Here is an 11,247-nt window from a genome sequence, read left to right on the forward strand (position 1 = left end):
TACGCTTAGGCTCCACGTCCCTGCGCCACAGTCAGGAAACTGTCCCAGGTGGATAAATGTGAGTCAGTTCATCTGTATCCCTTCCCTCAAGGATTGTAGTTCTTTATCACCTACCATTCAAGGTTAGTTCTCATAGACCGCAGAAGTTGCAGTGAGAGGCAACAGGGAAGACATGGAGAAATTCACTGGAGATGCAGACTAACTGTCGCTTGGGAAGGCTGCTGATGAGAAACTGGGAGACATCTGGGAAGAGCCAATTTACATCTCAGACAAATCTCAAACACTGACCTAAGGAACCATCCTGTGAAAAGAGCCTGGATTTGACCAGATCAGTCTGGAAAGCAATTTCTTCCCCAGGACATTGTTGTAAACAGCGAAGCAACCAGCTGACAATTATTGGAGTTTAAGAGTAGGGTGTGGTCAGGAAAAGAGACCAGCCCAAACCACTGTCACCTCAGGGGGCAGAGCAGTGCTGTGCCCGCCGAGGACTAACATCTGAGGCTTAACACCTGGGGGTGGGAAGGTACGTGGCACAGACTTCACTGAAACAACCCAGCCGGGCACTAAAACAATTAACAAACAAGTAACATTAACAAGCCCTGGAGGGAAAGCAGCAGTATCCAGAAGTGCTACAGTGTATTATCTAAAATGTTTACCTTCCAATAAAATTTACTAGATGTGCAAAGAAAGCAGATGAGATTGTCAGACTGGATTAAAACTCAAAATCCAATCATGTGCTGTCTATAGAAGATACATTTTAGGTTCAAAGAAACAAACAGGTTGACAGTCAAAGGATAGAAAAAGATACCATGCAGACATCAGCCAACATGGAAGGTGGAGTGGATATACTGGTATCAGACAAAATTGATTTTAAAAGAAAAAAATACTAGAGATAATGAGAGAGATTTTATGATACAAGGATCAACCCATCAGACAGATATAACAATTCTAAGCATATATAGACCCAACATTAGAGCACCAAAATACATGAAGCAGCAATGAGGGGAGAAATAGACAATCCAATAATAATACTTGGACATTAATGCTCCACTTTCAATAATGAATAACTGTATTCCAATAAAGTAGACAACTTAGATGAAAATGGACAAATTTCTAGAAAATTGCTAACCACTAAAACTGACTCTAGAAGAAATAGACAATGTGAATGGATTTACAAAAAGTAAAAAGATTGAATTAGCAACCAAAGGAAAAAAATAATAACCACGAAGAAACATCCTTGTCCAGATAACTTACCTGGTGAATTTTATCAAACATTTTAAGATGAATTAATAGAAATTCTTCATAAGCTCTTCCAAACAAATAGAAGAGGAGGGAACACTTCCCAACTATTTCTATGAGGCCAATATTCCACTGACACTAAACCAAACAAAGATCACAGAAAAATAAAACTACAGACCAATATAACTTGTGAATATAGACACAAAAGTTCTCAAAAAAATACTAAAAATGCGAAATCCAGCAATATATAACAACAATTATATACCATTATCACATGATATTTATCACAGGAATACAAGGTTGGATTAATATCTAAAAATCAATTAATGTAATGTACCATACTAACAGAATAACAAGACCTGTTTGATCATCTCAGTAGGTACAGCAAAAACATATGACAAAATCCAACACCTACTCATGATTAAAAAAAAAAAAATCCAACAAATTAGAATTAGAAAGCAGCTTACTAAACCTGATGAAGTCCATCTGTGAAAAACCCACAGCTAATATCACACTTAATGACAAAAAACTGGATGCTCTCCCCGTGAGATCAGGAACATGAAAAGGATGTCTGATCTTGCTATTCAGCCAATTACAAAATAAAAGAAAGAAAAGGCAAACACATTAGAGAGATCATCATAGAACTCTATTTGAAGATGACATTATTTGCATGTAAATAGAAAAGCCTAAGCAATCCATCAAAAAACTATTAGAAGTAATAAATGAGTTCATCAAGGTTGCAAGATATAAGATCAGTAGTATAAAAATCAATTATATTTCTATGTACTCACAATGGAAAATGTGAAAATGAAATTTAAAAATAATTCTATTTATAATAGTATTGAAAACAATAAAAGTCTTTAGTAATAAATTTATCAAAAGAACTGCAAAACTTGGGCTTGAAAACCACAAAACATTTTTGAAAGATATTAAAAACATCTAAATAAATGGAAAAGCATCCCATCTTCATAGATTATTGTTAAGATGGCAATACTTCCCAAATTGATCTACAGTTCAACACAATCTCCAGCAGGATCCTAGCTGGCTTCTCTGAAGAAATCAAAAGGCTGATTCTAAAATTTACATGGAATTGCTGGAGTCCAAGAATAGCCAAAACAATACTGGGAAAGAAGGGAGGGAAGGAGGGGTCAGAAACAAAAGAGCACATAGTGTGATTCTATTTATCTGTAACTAGATAATACAAGTTGCTATGGATGAATGTTTGTGCCCTCTAAAATTAATATGTTAAATCTTAATGCTTAATGAGATGGTAGTTGGAGATGAGGCCTTTGGGAGGTGATTAGGTCATGAGGGTGGAGCCCTCATGAATGGGATTAGTGGCTTTACAAATGAACCTGCAGAAAGCTCCCTCTCCCCTTCACCAGGTGAGTTCATACTAGAAGATGTCTATTTATGAACAGGAACCAGGCCCTCAACAGACACTGAATCTGTCAGTGGCTTGATTTTGGACTACTTATACTCAGGAAATGTGAGAAATAAATGTATGTTTATAAGTGACTCTGTGCTATTTTGTTATACCAGCCTGAAGGGACTAATACACAAATATAATCTATAAATACAAAACATGTTGCTTTCTGGGCCTGGTGTAGGAAACTTTGATTGGAAAGGGGTAAAGTGGTGACAGAAATGTTCTATTTCTTGACTGTTACTGTGTTAGTAGTTACATTTGCCAAAACTTAAAATGGGTGTAGTATGTATGTTAATTATATCTCAGTAAAGCAATCTTTTATGTCTCAGCAAAAAAGAAAATATTGATCAATAACAAAATTTAATAATTTTATAGGTCACATTCTTTTAACAATAATCCAAAAAAGTCTTTAGAAACAAAACAAAAAACAAGCAAATATCCAAAACATTTGGAAATCAGAAAATTATTTTTAAATAACCTCTATATCACAATGAGGAAATAGAAGTAGAAATTACAAATAATCTAAAAAATAATTAAAAGGAAAATATTTCATTGAAAACTTGCATGGCATAATTCAATCAATACTCGAATGCTAACACATAATCTGATTATTTTATTATTACCCAATTAGAGAAATAAGAAAAGAAATAACAAAAGTGTAAAAAAGCATGAAGATAAAAGTTAAAACTAATAAAAGAGTAAACACACAAAAAATACATAATAAATTTTATAAAAGCTTATTTACCAAAAAGGAATAATTAAAATAAAAAATCCCAGGCAAGTCTGATTAAGAAACTAAGAAAGAAATAAAAATATAAAACACTGAAAATTAGATGTAATTACAAATTTAGTAAAATTAAATAAATTTTAAGTGAGAATAACCTGCACAGATATTTTTATATAAATTTGAAAATCTAAATGAAAAAAGGTAGTTTTTGGCAGGATAAATTGCCCAAGAGGTGGAATAAAGTGGAAAAAACAAAACAAAAGCCCCAAGCCATAAAAGATATGTGAAAGTTTGTTAAAGATCTTCCAGTTAAAAAGGTAGCAGACTACAATAGTTTCACAAATAAATACCATTTAACCTTCCCAGAATGGTTAACTTTAGTTATTTAAACTCTTCCATATCAGAGAGAAAGATCAATAATAGCTAATAGCAAATTATGGCATAGTACAAATAGAGACAACTGTATAACAAAATTAATGGATTACATGCAAATTTACTAAAAAAAAAAAGCAGAAGAATTTCTTTCTTCAGTATATTTAAAGGACTAATTCCATACAAAACAGAGTTCAAGGAATTAAGGGATAGCACAAAATTAGGATGTTTAAAAATCTATTAATTAAATAAGAAATCAGTAATACAAAGAAAGAGGAAAATGTGGATATGAATTTGACAAATTTCTTTAAAAAATGATATAAGCAAGAGCAGGAAAAAAACTTAGACATGATGAAAATGATTTATCAAAATGTATCAAATGCTACATTGAAAATTAAAATTCTAAAGTCATAGCTATTAAACTCATGCACATATTAGATGTTTGGCTGCAATCCAAAATTGTGTTGTAGGTTCTAGCCATAGTCAGATGAAAAAGCAAAATAAGTATAAATATCAGAAAAATAGAGCAAATTATATTTATTTGCAGATGACATGATTGTATGTCTCAGAAAATCCAAGAAACTAAAGTAAATCTTTTCAATTGATGAAGAGAATGTAATTAAATGGCTAGATACAAAAGAAATTTTTAGGATTCTGGTAATAAGCACTGATAAATTCTAGACAAAACAAAAAACAACTCTTTGAAGATGCTGTCCGGTACCTAAAAGGAGGCATAAGTTGGAGGGGATTTAACCTTTGAAAGAAGGGAACTCACTGGGTGAGATCCACATTTATGTAGCTTTTCTCCTAAGAGGATGTGGCAAATAAAACCCTAAATAAAGTCACAGCACGGCTGCAAGGCTCGGGCTTGGGGCTGCCAGAGCACACAGATGTTAAGAAGAGAAACCCTCGAGAGGAGAGGGGACCACAGAGAGAGGTCCTCAAAGTTAGTTAATATTCCCCGCAAATCCTTGACAGAAGGACCAAGAACAAAACAGAAATAGAATCACCCAGATAAAGCTTAAAAGAATGTACTCGTATGTTTAGGGTGATTCATGGGAAATTTAACTGGCCACTAGGATAAAAGTTTATTACCTTCAGAGAAAGATAACAGCGCATATTATACACAGTGCAGTACACAAAGAAAAATACTACTAGATATGTAAAGAAACAGAAAAATGTATTACCTGATCTAGAGCAAAATTAGTCAACAAGACAAACTCATAGAGGACCCAGATGGTAGAGATGTAGACAAATATTTCTAAATAACTGATAAATATGTTAAGAAATCTTCAAGAAAATACACATTTAGATAATATGGGTGAAGAGATGTGGAATTTCAGGAAACAGAAGCTAAAAAAGAACAAAAAGGAAATCCTAGAACTAATATATCTATATATCTATGTGCGTGTGTGTATATATATGTACGTATATTTGTGTGTATATATGTATATATGTATGTGTATATATACATATGTATATATGTATTTTTTAAAAAACCCACTGGATAGGGTTAACAACAGATTGGACAGAACATTAGAAAGAATCAGTGAGATTGGTGAAATCACAACATATCACCCAAAGAGGCACAGAGAGAAAAACAAAACAAAAACTATTCAGAGCCCTAATAACCTGCAACACAGTGTAAAATGTTCTAATGTATGTGTTAGAGTCTCAGAAGAAAAGAGATATAATTGGGCAGAAAAAATAACTGCAGAAATATAATGGTTGAAACTTTTCCAAATTTCATTGAAGTCAGCAGCTCACAGACCCGAAACCTCCAGGGACCCTGACAAGGATAAATATAACAAACCGCCATTGTAGGATGACACGTTATATACAAGTGAATAACAGTGGCAATGACTGCTGAGCTCTCGTCAAGTTTAAAAAAACGGAGGCCATAAGACAATCGAACAACACTATTAAAATGCTGAAGGCGAATGTGTCAACTTAGAATTCTAAATCCAGCAAAAATATCTTCGAAAAGTGAAGCCAAAATAAAGGCATTTTCACATTAAAAAAATCTGAAAGAATCTGTTGTCACACACTTTAAGAAATGTTAAAGGAGGCTCTTCCGGCTGAAGTGAAATGATACCAGATGGAAATGTGGATCTACACGGATGGGAAAAAAGCAGTGGAAATGTTATACAAATGGGAAAATATGAAAAACGATTTTTCTTTCTAAATTCTTTAATAATCAATAGATTATTCAATTTATGAGCAACCTATGGTGGTGTGTATAACATATGTAGCAACAATAGCAACATATATAACAACAATATCAGAAAAGACAAAAGGAGGTATAAATGGAATTCTGATTTTTAAGTTTTTTACATTGTATAAAAAGGAAATTACATGAATTCAAAGTGGACTAATAAAAATGCATACTATAAACCCAACTACTTGAAGGTATAGCAATAAAAGCCAATAGAAGATACAGAACAGAACACACACAAAAATAAATCAAAACATTCAATTAGCTCAAAAGAAAGGAGGGACACAGAACAAAAGGTCAAAGAGAAAACAAGATAATTAGAGAAGCATAAATGTAATTATGTTAAATGCAAATAGACTAAACAGTTTCTTAAAAACCATTCATTGCAAGTTTCAACTATTGCTGTTTACAAGGCATGCTACATGTAAAGACACAGATGTTGAGACAGTAAAGAATGAAAAAGGAATATGGCTTGTCAATAGTAAACATGAGAAAGCCCGTGTGCTATTTCACACACAAGAACCTTAACACAAGTATTAGCAAAAAAAAAAAAAAAAGAAAAGAAAATTCATTTCGTACTGATGAGAGGGTAAATAATCAAGAAGACATAATAAATCTAGATGTATAAGCATTAAATAACACAATATATGAAGAAAAATGACAAATATATAAAAAGTCATAACTTTATGTATACTGGAAACTGTGTTTTCAGTTAGAAAAGGGAAAATACATTCATAAGTGATAAAATCTGTAAAATAATCCATATAATTTTATCAAGAAAGCTATAGGATGGATGTAAACACACTATCAAATTTTATTCATGACTAAAGAGTTATACCATATTTTAGATGAAACAACGTATTTTCATTTTCAGGTGAAAAAAAATGTAATAAACTGCAATTCAAATGTCATCGTGGATAATTTTGATTGAAAAATAAAACCTGAAGCAGAATATTCTTTTTCTTTTTAAATATCCATGATGAACAGAGTGAAGGGTCATGATGTCTATAATTTACTTTGAAATGGCACCTCCCAAAAAATAGGCAAAAAAGAAAAGGTAAAATGTTAACAATTCTTCAATCGAGGTAGTATGAGCATACATTTGATTACTTTTACTTTTCTATAAGTTTCAAAATTTTCTTAGAAAAATTTTTTAAAAATGCATTAACAAAGTGACAATTTCCATGAATTTTTGGAAAATAAAGATTATTTTACCAGATATGTATGATACATTTCAGCACAGTCATAGTAATTAAAAGAGCATGATTAAAATTGAGGAAAAGATAATTAGCAATTAATGGCTTAAGGGGTTGAAAATTATCTAAGTTTATATGAAAATGCAATAAATTCAATTCAGTAGAAAAATGGATTATTCATTAATGGTATTGATGCACCACATGAGGAAGAAATAAAGTTATGTTCATAAAAATATACCTCTAGAAGAATTAAGATCTAAATATAAAAATTAAAACTATAAAAATACACAAAATCTTAAATACTATTTACATTATTGTGATATTTGATAAGAAGAAATGACAGATTTGGCCTTATGAAACTAAATTTCTTTGTATTCAAAAGAAAATTTGAATAAAATTTTTGAAAATCACTGAAAGTATTTGTAATATATTACATAAAATTTTTATATCCTTAAGAAAAATATAGAATGCAAACTGATTTATAAAAAAGTAAACTCAACAATAAATAAAAGTTATGAATAGACAAATATACAGAAGTAGGAATAATTATAAACAAACATGAAAAGAACTTCAACACAGTGAGGAGAGATCACATATTTAATGAGAAACAGTTTTCACCCTTAGGTTAGAAGGGGTGTGAATTTTCAGCCTTTTCAGAGAATTTAGTATGTGTGTAGATTTTTGGCAATATATGCTCCAGGCATCGCTCGTTTTATTGCACTTTGCCTCATTATGCTTCACAGATACAGCATTTTTTTACAAATTGAAACTTTGTAGCAACCCTGCATTGAACAAGCCTATCTGCTATGTTTACAACATCTCGTGCTCACTCCTTGTCTGTGTCTCACATTTTGGTAATTCTTAAAATATTTCAAACTTTTTCATTATTATATCTGTTATGGTGATTTGTGATCAGTTGATGTTACTATTGCAATTGTTTGGGGGTGCCACGAACCATGCCCTTATAAGATGGAGAACTTAAATGGTAAATATTGTGTGTTTTCTGACTGATCCACCAACTGGCTGTTCCCCACCTCTTTCTCTCTTCATGGGCCTCCCTATTCCCAGATACACAACAATATTGACATTAGACCCATTAGTAACCCTACAATAGCCTCTAAGTATTCAAGTGAAAGGAAGAGTCCCATGACTCTATTTAAATAAAAAACTAGAAATGATTAAGCTTAGTAAGGAAGGCATGTCGAAGCCAAGGTAAACTGAAAGCTAGACCTCTTGTGCCAAAAAGTCAGCCAAGTTGTGAATGCAAAGGAAAAATTCTTAAGGAAATTAAAAATGCTAAGCTAGTGAAAACATGAATGATAAGAAAGCAAAACAGACTTTTGCTGATAGGGATAAAGTTTTCCTTGTCTGGTTAGAAGATGAAACTGGCGACAAACATTCCCTTAAGCTAAAGGCTAATTCAAAGCAAGACCCTAATTCTCTTCAATTCTATGAAGGCTGAGAGAGGCGAGGAAGCTGCAGAAGAAAAGTTCTGGAGCTAGCAGACATTGGTTCAAGAGGTGTAAGGAAAGAAACCATCCCTAGAGTATAAAAGTGCAAGGTGAAGCAGCAAATACTGATGTAGAAGTTGCAGCAAGTTATCTAGAAGATATAGCTAAGATAACTGATGAAGGTGGTTACACTACACAATAGATTTTGAATGTAAGTGAAACAGCCTGCTATTGGAAGAAGATGCCATCTAGGACTTTCATATATAGAGAGGAGAAATCAATGTCTTGCTTCAAAACTTCAAAGAACAAGCTCACCCTCTTGTTAGGGACTAATGCAGCTGGTGACTTTAAGTTGAAGCCAGTGCTCACTGATGACTCCAAAAATCCTAGGGACCTTCAGAAATAATGCTAAATCATCTCTGCCTGTGCTCTAGAAATGAAATAAGAAAGCCTGGATGACAGCATATCTGTTTACAGCATGGTTTACTGAATATTTTAAGCCCACTGTTGAAACCTTCTATGCAGAAAAAAGATTCCTTGAAAGTATTACTGCACGTTAACAATGCACCTGGTCACTCAAGAGCTCCGATGGAGATGCACAAGGAGATGAATGCTGTTTTCAAGCCTGCTGACACAACATCCATTCTGCAGCCCATGCATCATGGAGTAATCTTCACTTTCAAGTCTTATTACTTAAGAAATGCATTTTGTAAAGTTATTGCTGTCATAGATAGTGATTCCTCTAATGGATTTGGCCAAAGTAAGTTGAAAAGCTTCTGGAAAGAATTCACCATTCTAAATCCCATTAAGAACATTTGTGACTCACTTGAGGAAGTCTAAACATCAATATTAACAAGAGTTTAGAAGAACCCTCATGGATAGACTTCAGGGGAGGAAGTAACTGCTTATGTGGTGTAAATAACAAGAGAACTAGAATTAGACGTGGAGCCCAAAGATGTGACTGAATTGCTGTAATATCATGATAAAATTTGAATGGATCAGGAGTTGCTTCTTATGGATGAACAAAAAAAGTGGTTTCTTGAGGTGGACTCCACTCCCGGTAAAGATCCTGTGAATATTGGTGAAATGAAAACAATGGATTTGGAATGTTCCATGAACTTAGTTGATAAAGCTGGGCAGAGTCAGAGGATTGAGTACAATGTGGAAAGAAGTTCTACTATGGGTGAAATGCCATTAAACACCATCGAATGGTACACAGAAATGGTTCAATGAAGAGTTGGTTGATGGGCAAACTTACTTTCAGAGATTGCCACAGGCACCGCTACCTTTAGCAACCACACCCTGATCAGCCAGGAGCCCTCAATAACCAGGTAAGATCCTCCACCAGCAAAAAAGTTACAACTGGCTGAAGGATCAGATGATCATTAGCATTTTTTAGCAATAAAGTATTTTTAATTAAGTTACATATTTTTAGATGTTATAATACTATTATATCATCTAAATTATACTACTATATACTTAATAGACTACAGTATAATATAAACATAGCTTTTATATGCACTGGGAAACCAAAAAATTTGTTTGACTTGTTTTATTGTGATGGTTTGGAATCAAACCCACAATATCTCCAAGGTATGCCTGTATATACTGTGTATACACACACACACTCCTTTGAAAAACATGGAGATATGTATGAGATGACATTACATCAAATAGATAGTTGGTATTGGACTTCAGAAGAATAGAAAATTAACCTTTTTCTTCTTTACAAATCTATACTCTTCGAATTGTTAAAACAAACATGTATTATCTTTAAAATTATGTGTCCAAAAATTATTTTTAAAAATTAAAAAATAAAATAAAATTTAAAAATAATTTTATTTAAAAAATAAAAAATTAAAATTAGTGTTATATACCACTAACACATATGTATGCATTAAACACTCAAAATGATATTATTTGCAAGTAGATGTTTAAATTTTCTATTGTATAATTATTGAAATCATTTTACCAAAAAGAACATATTCAAGAAACTTGATACTACTTACATGATTCTTATTTATAACCCCCCAAAAAGGAAACACGTGGGTTTCAAGAAGGCAAAGGAAAGTCTTATTTCCCTGTTCTTAGAATTGCCATGAAAAAAGAGAACTGTGAACAAACATCTGTTCCTATAGGTCTTAGAACAATGTCTACACACAACCTGTTGGAGACCTGAAGCTTGTAGACCACACCTCTCACTTCAGCTGGAGGCAAAGGAGGATATGCCAAGACACCCTAATGGTCCTTTAGGGCCTATTCACTGACACCAACACGTTGCTATGTCTCAGCAGGGGCCCTGGAAATGTGTTCTGACTGCTTTATGTGAAAAAATGATGTCTTTGTATGGTTTTTCTTAAATAAGGTTCCCAAAATTGTGTAAGTTTTAAGCTCTACAAAACCTGGATCTGTTTCTGTTTGAAGGTAATTTGAATCTCAAACAACTGTTGCTTAATCAAATGCATCAATATCATTATACAAATGATATTTACTCTTGAAGAGGTAAACTTTACATCTATATTCATTTGTAAAACTAATATTTTGTGTTTGGAGTACCTGCATGAATTGCTACTAAGATCTTGAAAACAGAGCTTTTCTTTTAGAGTAGCAATGGTAAG

General features: G+C 32.8%; 1 protein-coding gene across 1 annotated transcript in view; it reads right to left on the minus strand.

Annotated features, from left to right (window-relative positions):
• The window catches only part of PDE10A (phosphodiesterase 10A), a 230,854-nt gene that overhangs the window by 27,981 nt on the left and 191,626 nt on the right, over positions 1 to 11,247 (minus strand). The gene's annotated exons all lie outside the window — the stretch shown is intronic.

Source organism: Eulemur rufifrons, chromosome 15, assembly GCF_041146395.1.
Source record: "Eulemur rufifrons isolate Redbay chromosome 15, OSU_ERuf_1, whole genome shotgun sequence".
Taxonomy (NCBI): domain Eukaryota; kingdom Metazoa; phylum Chordata; class Mammalia; order Primates; family Lemuridae; genus Eulemur; species Eulemur rufifrons.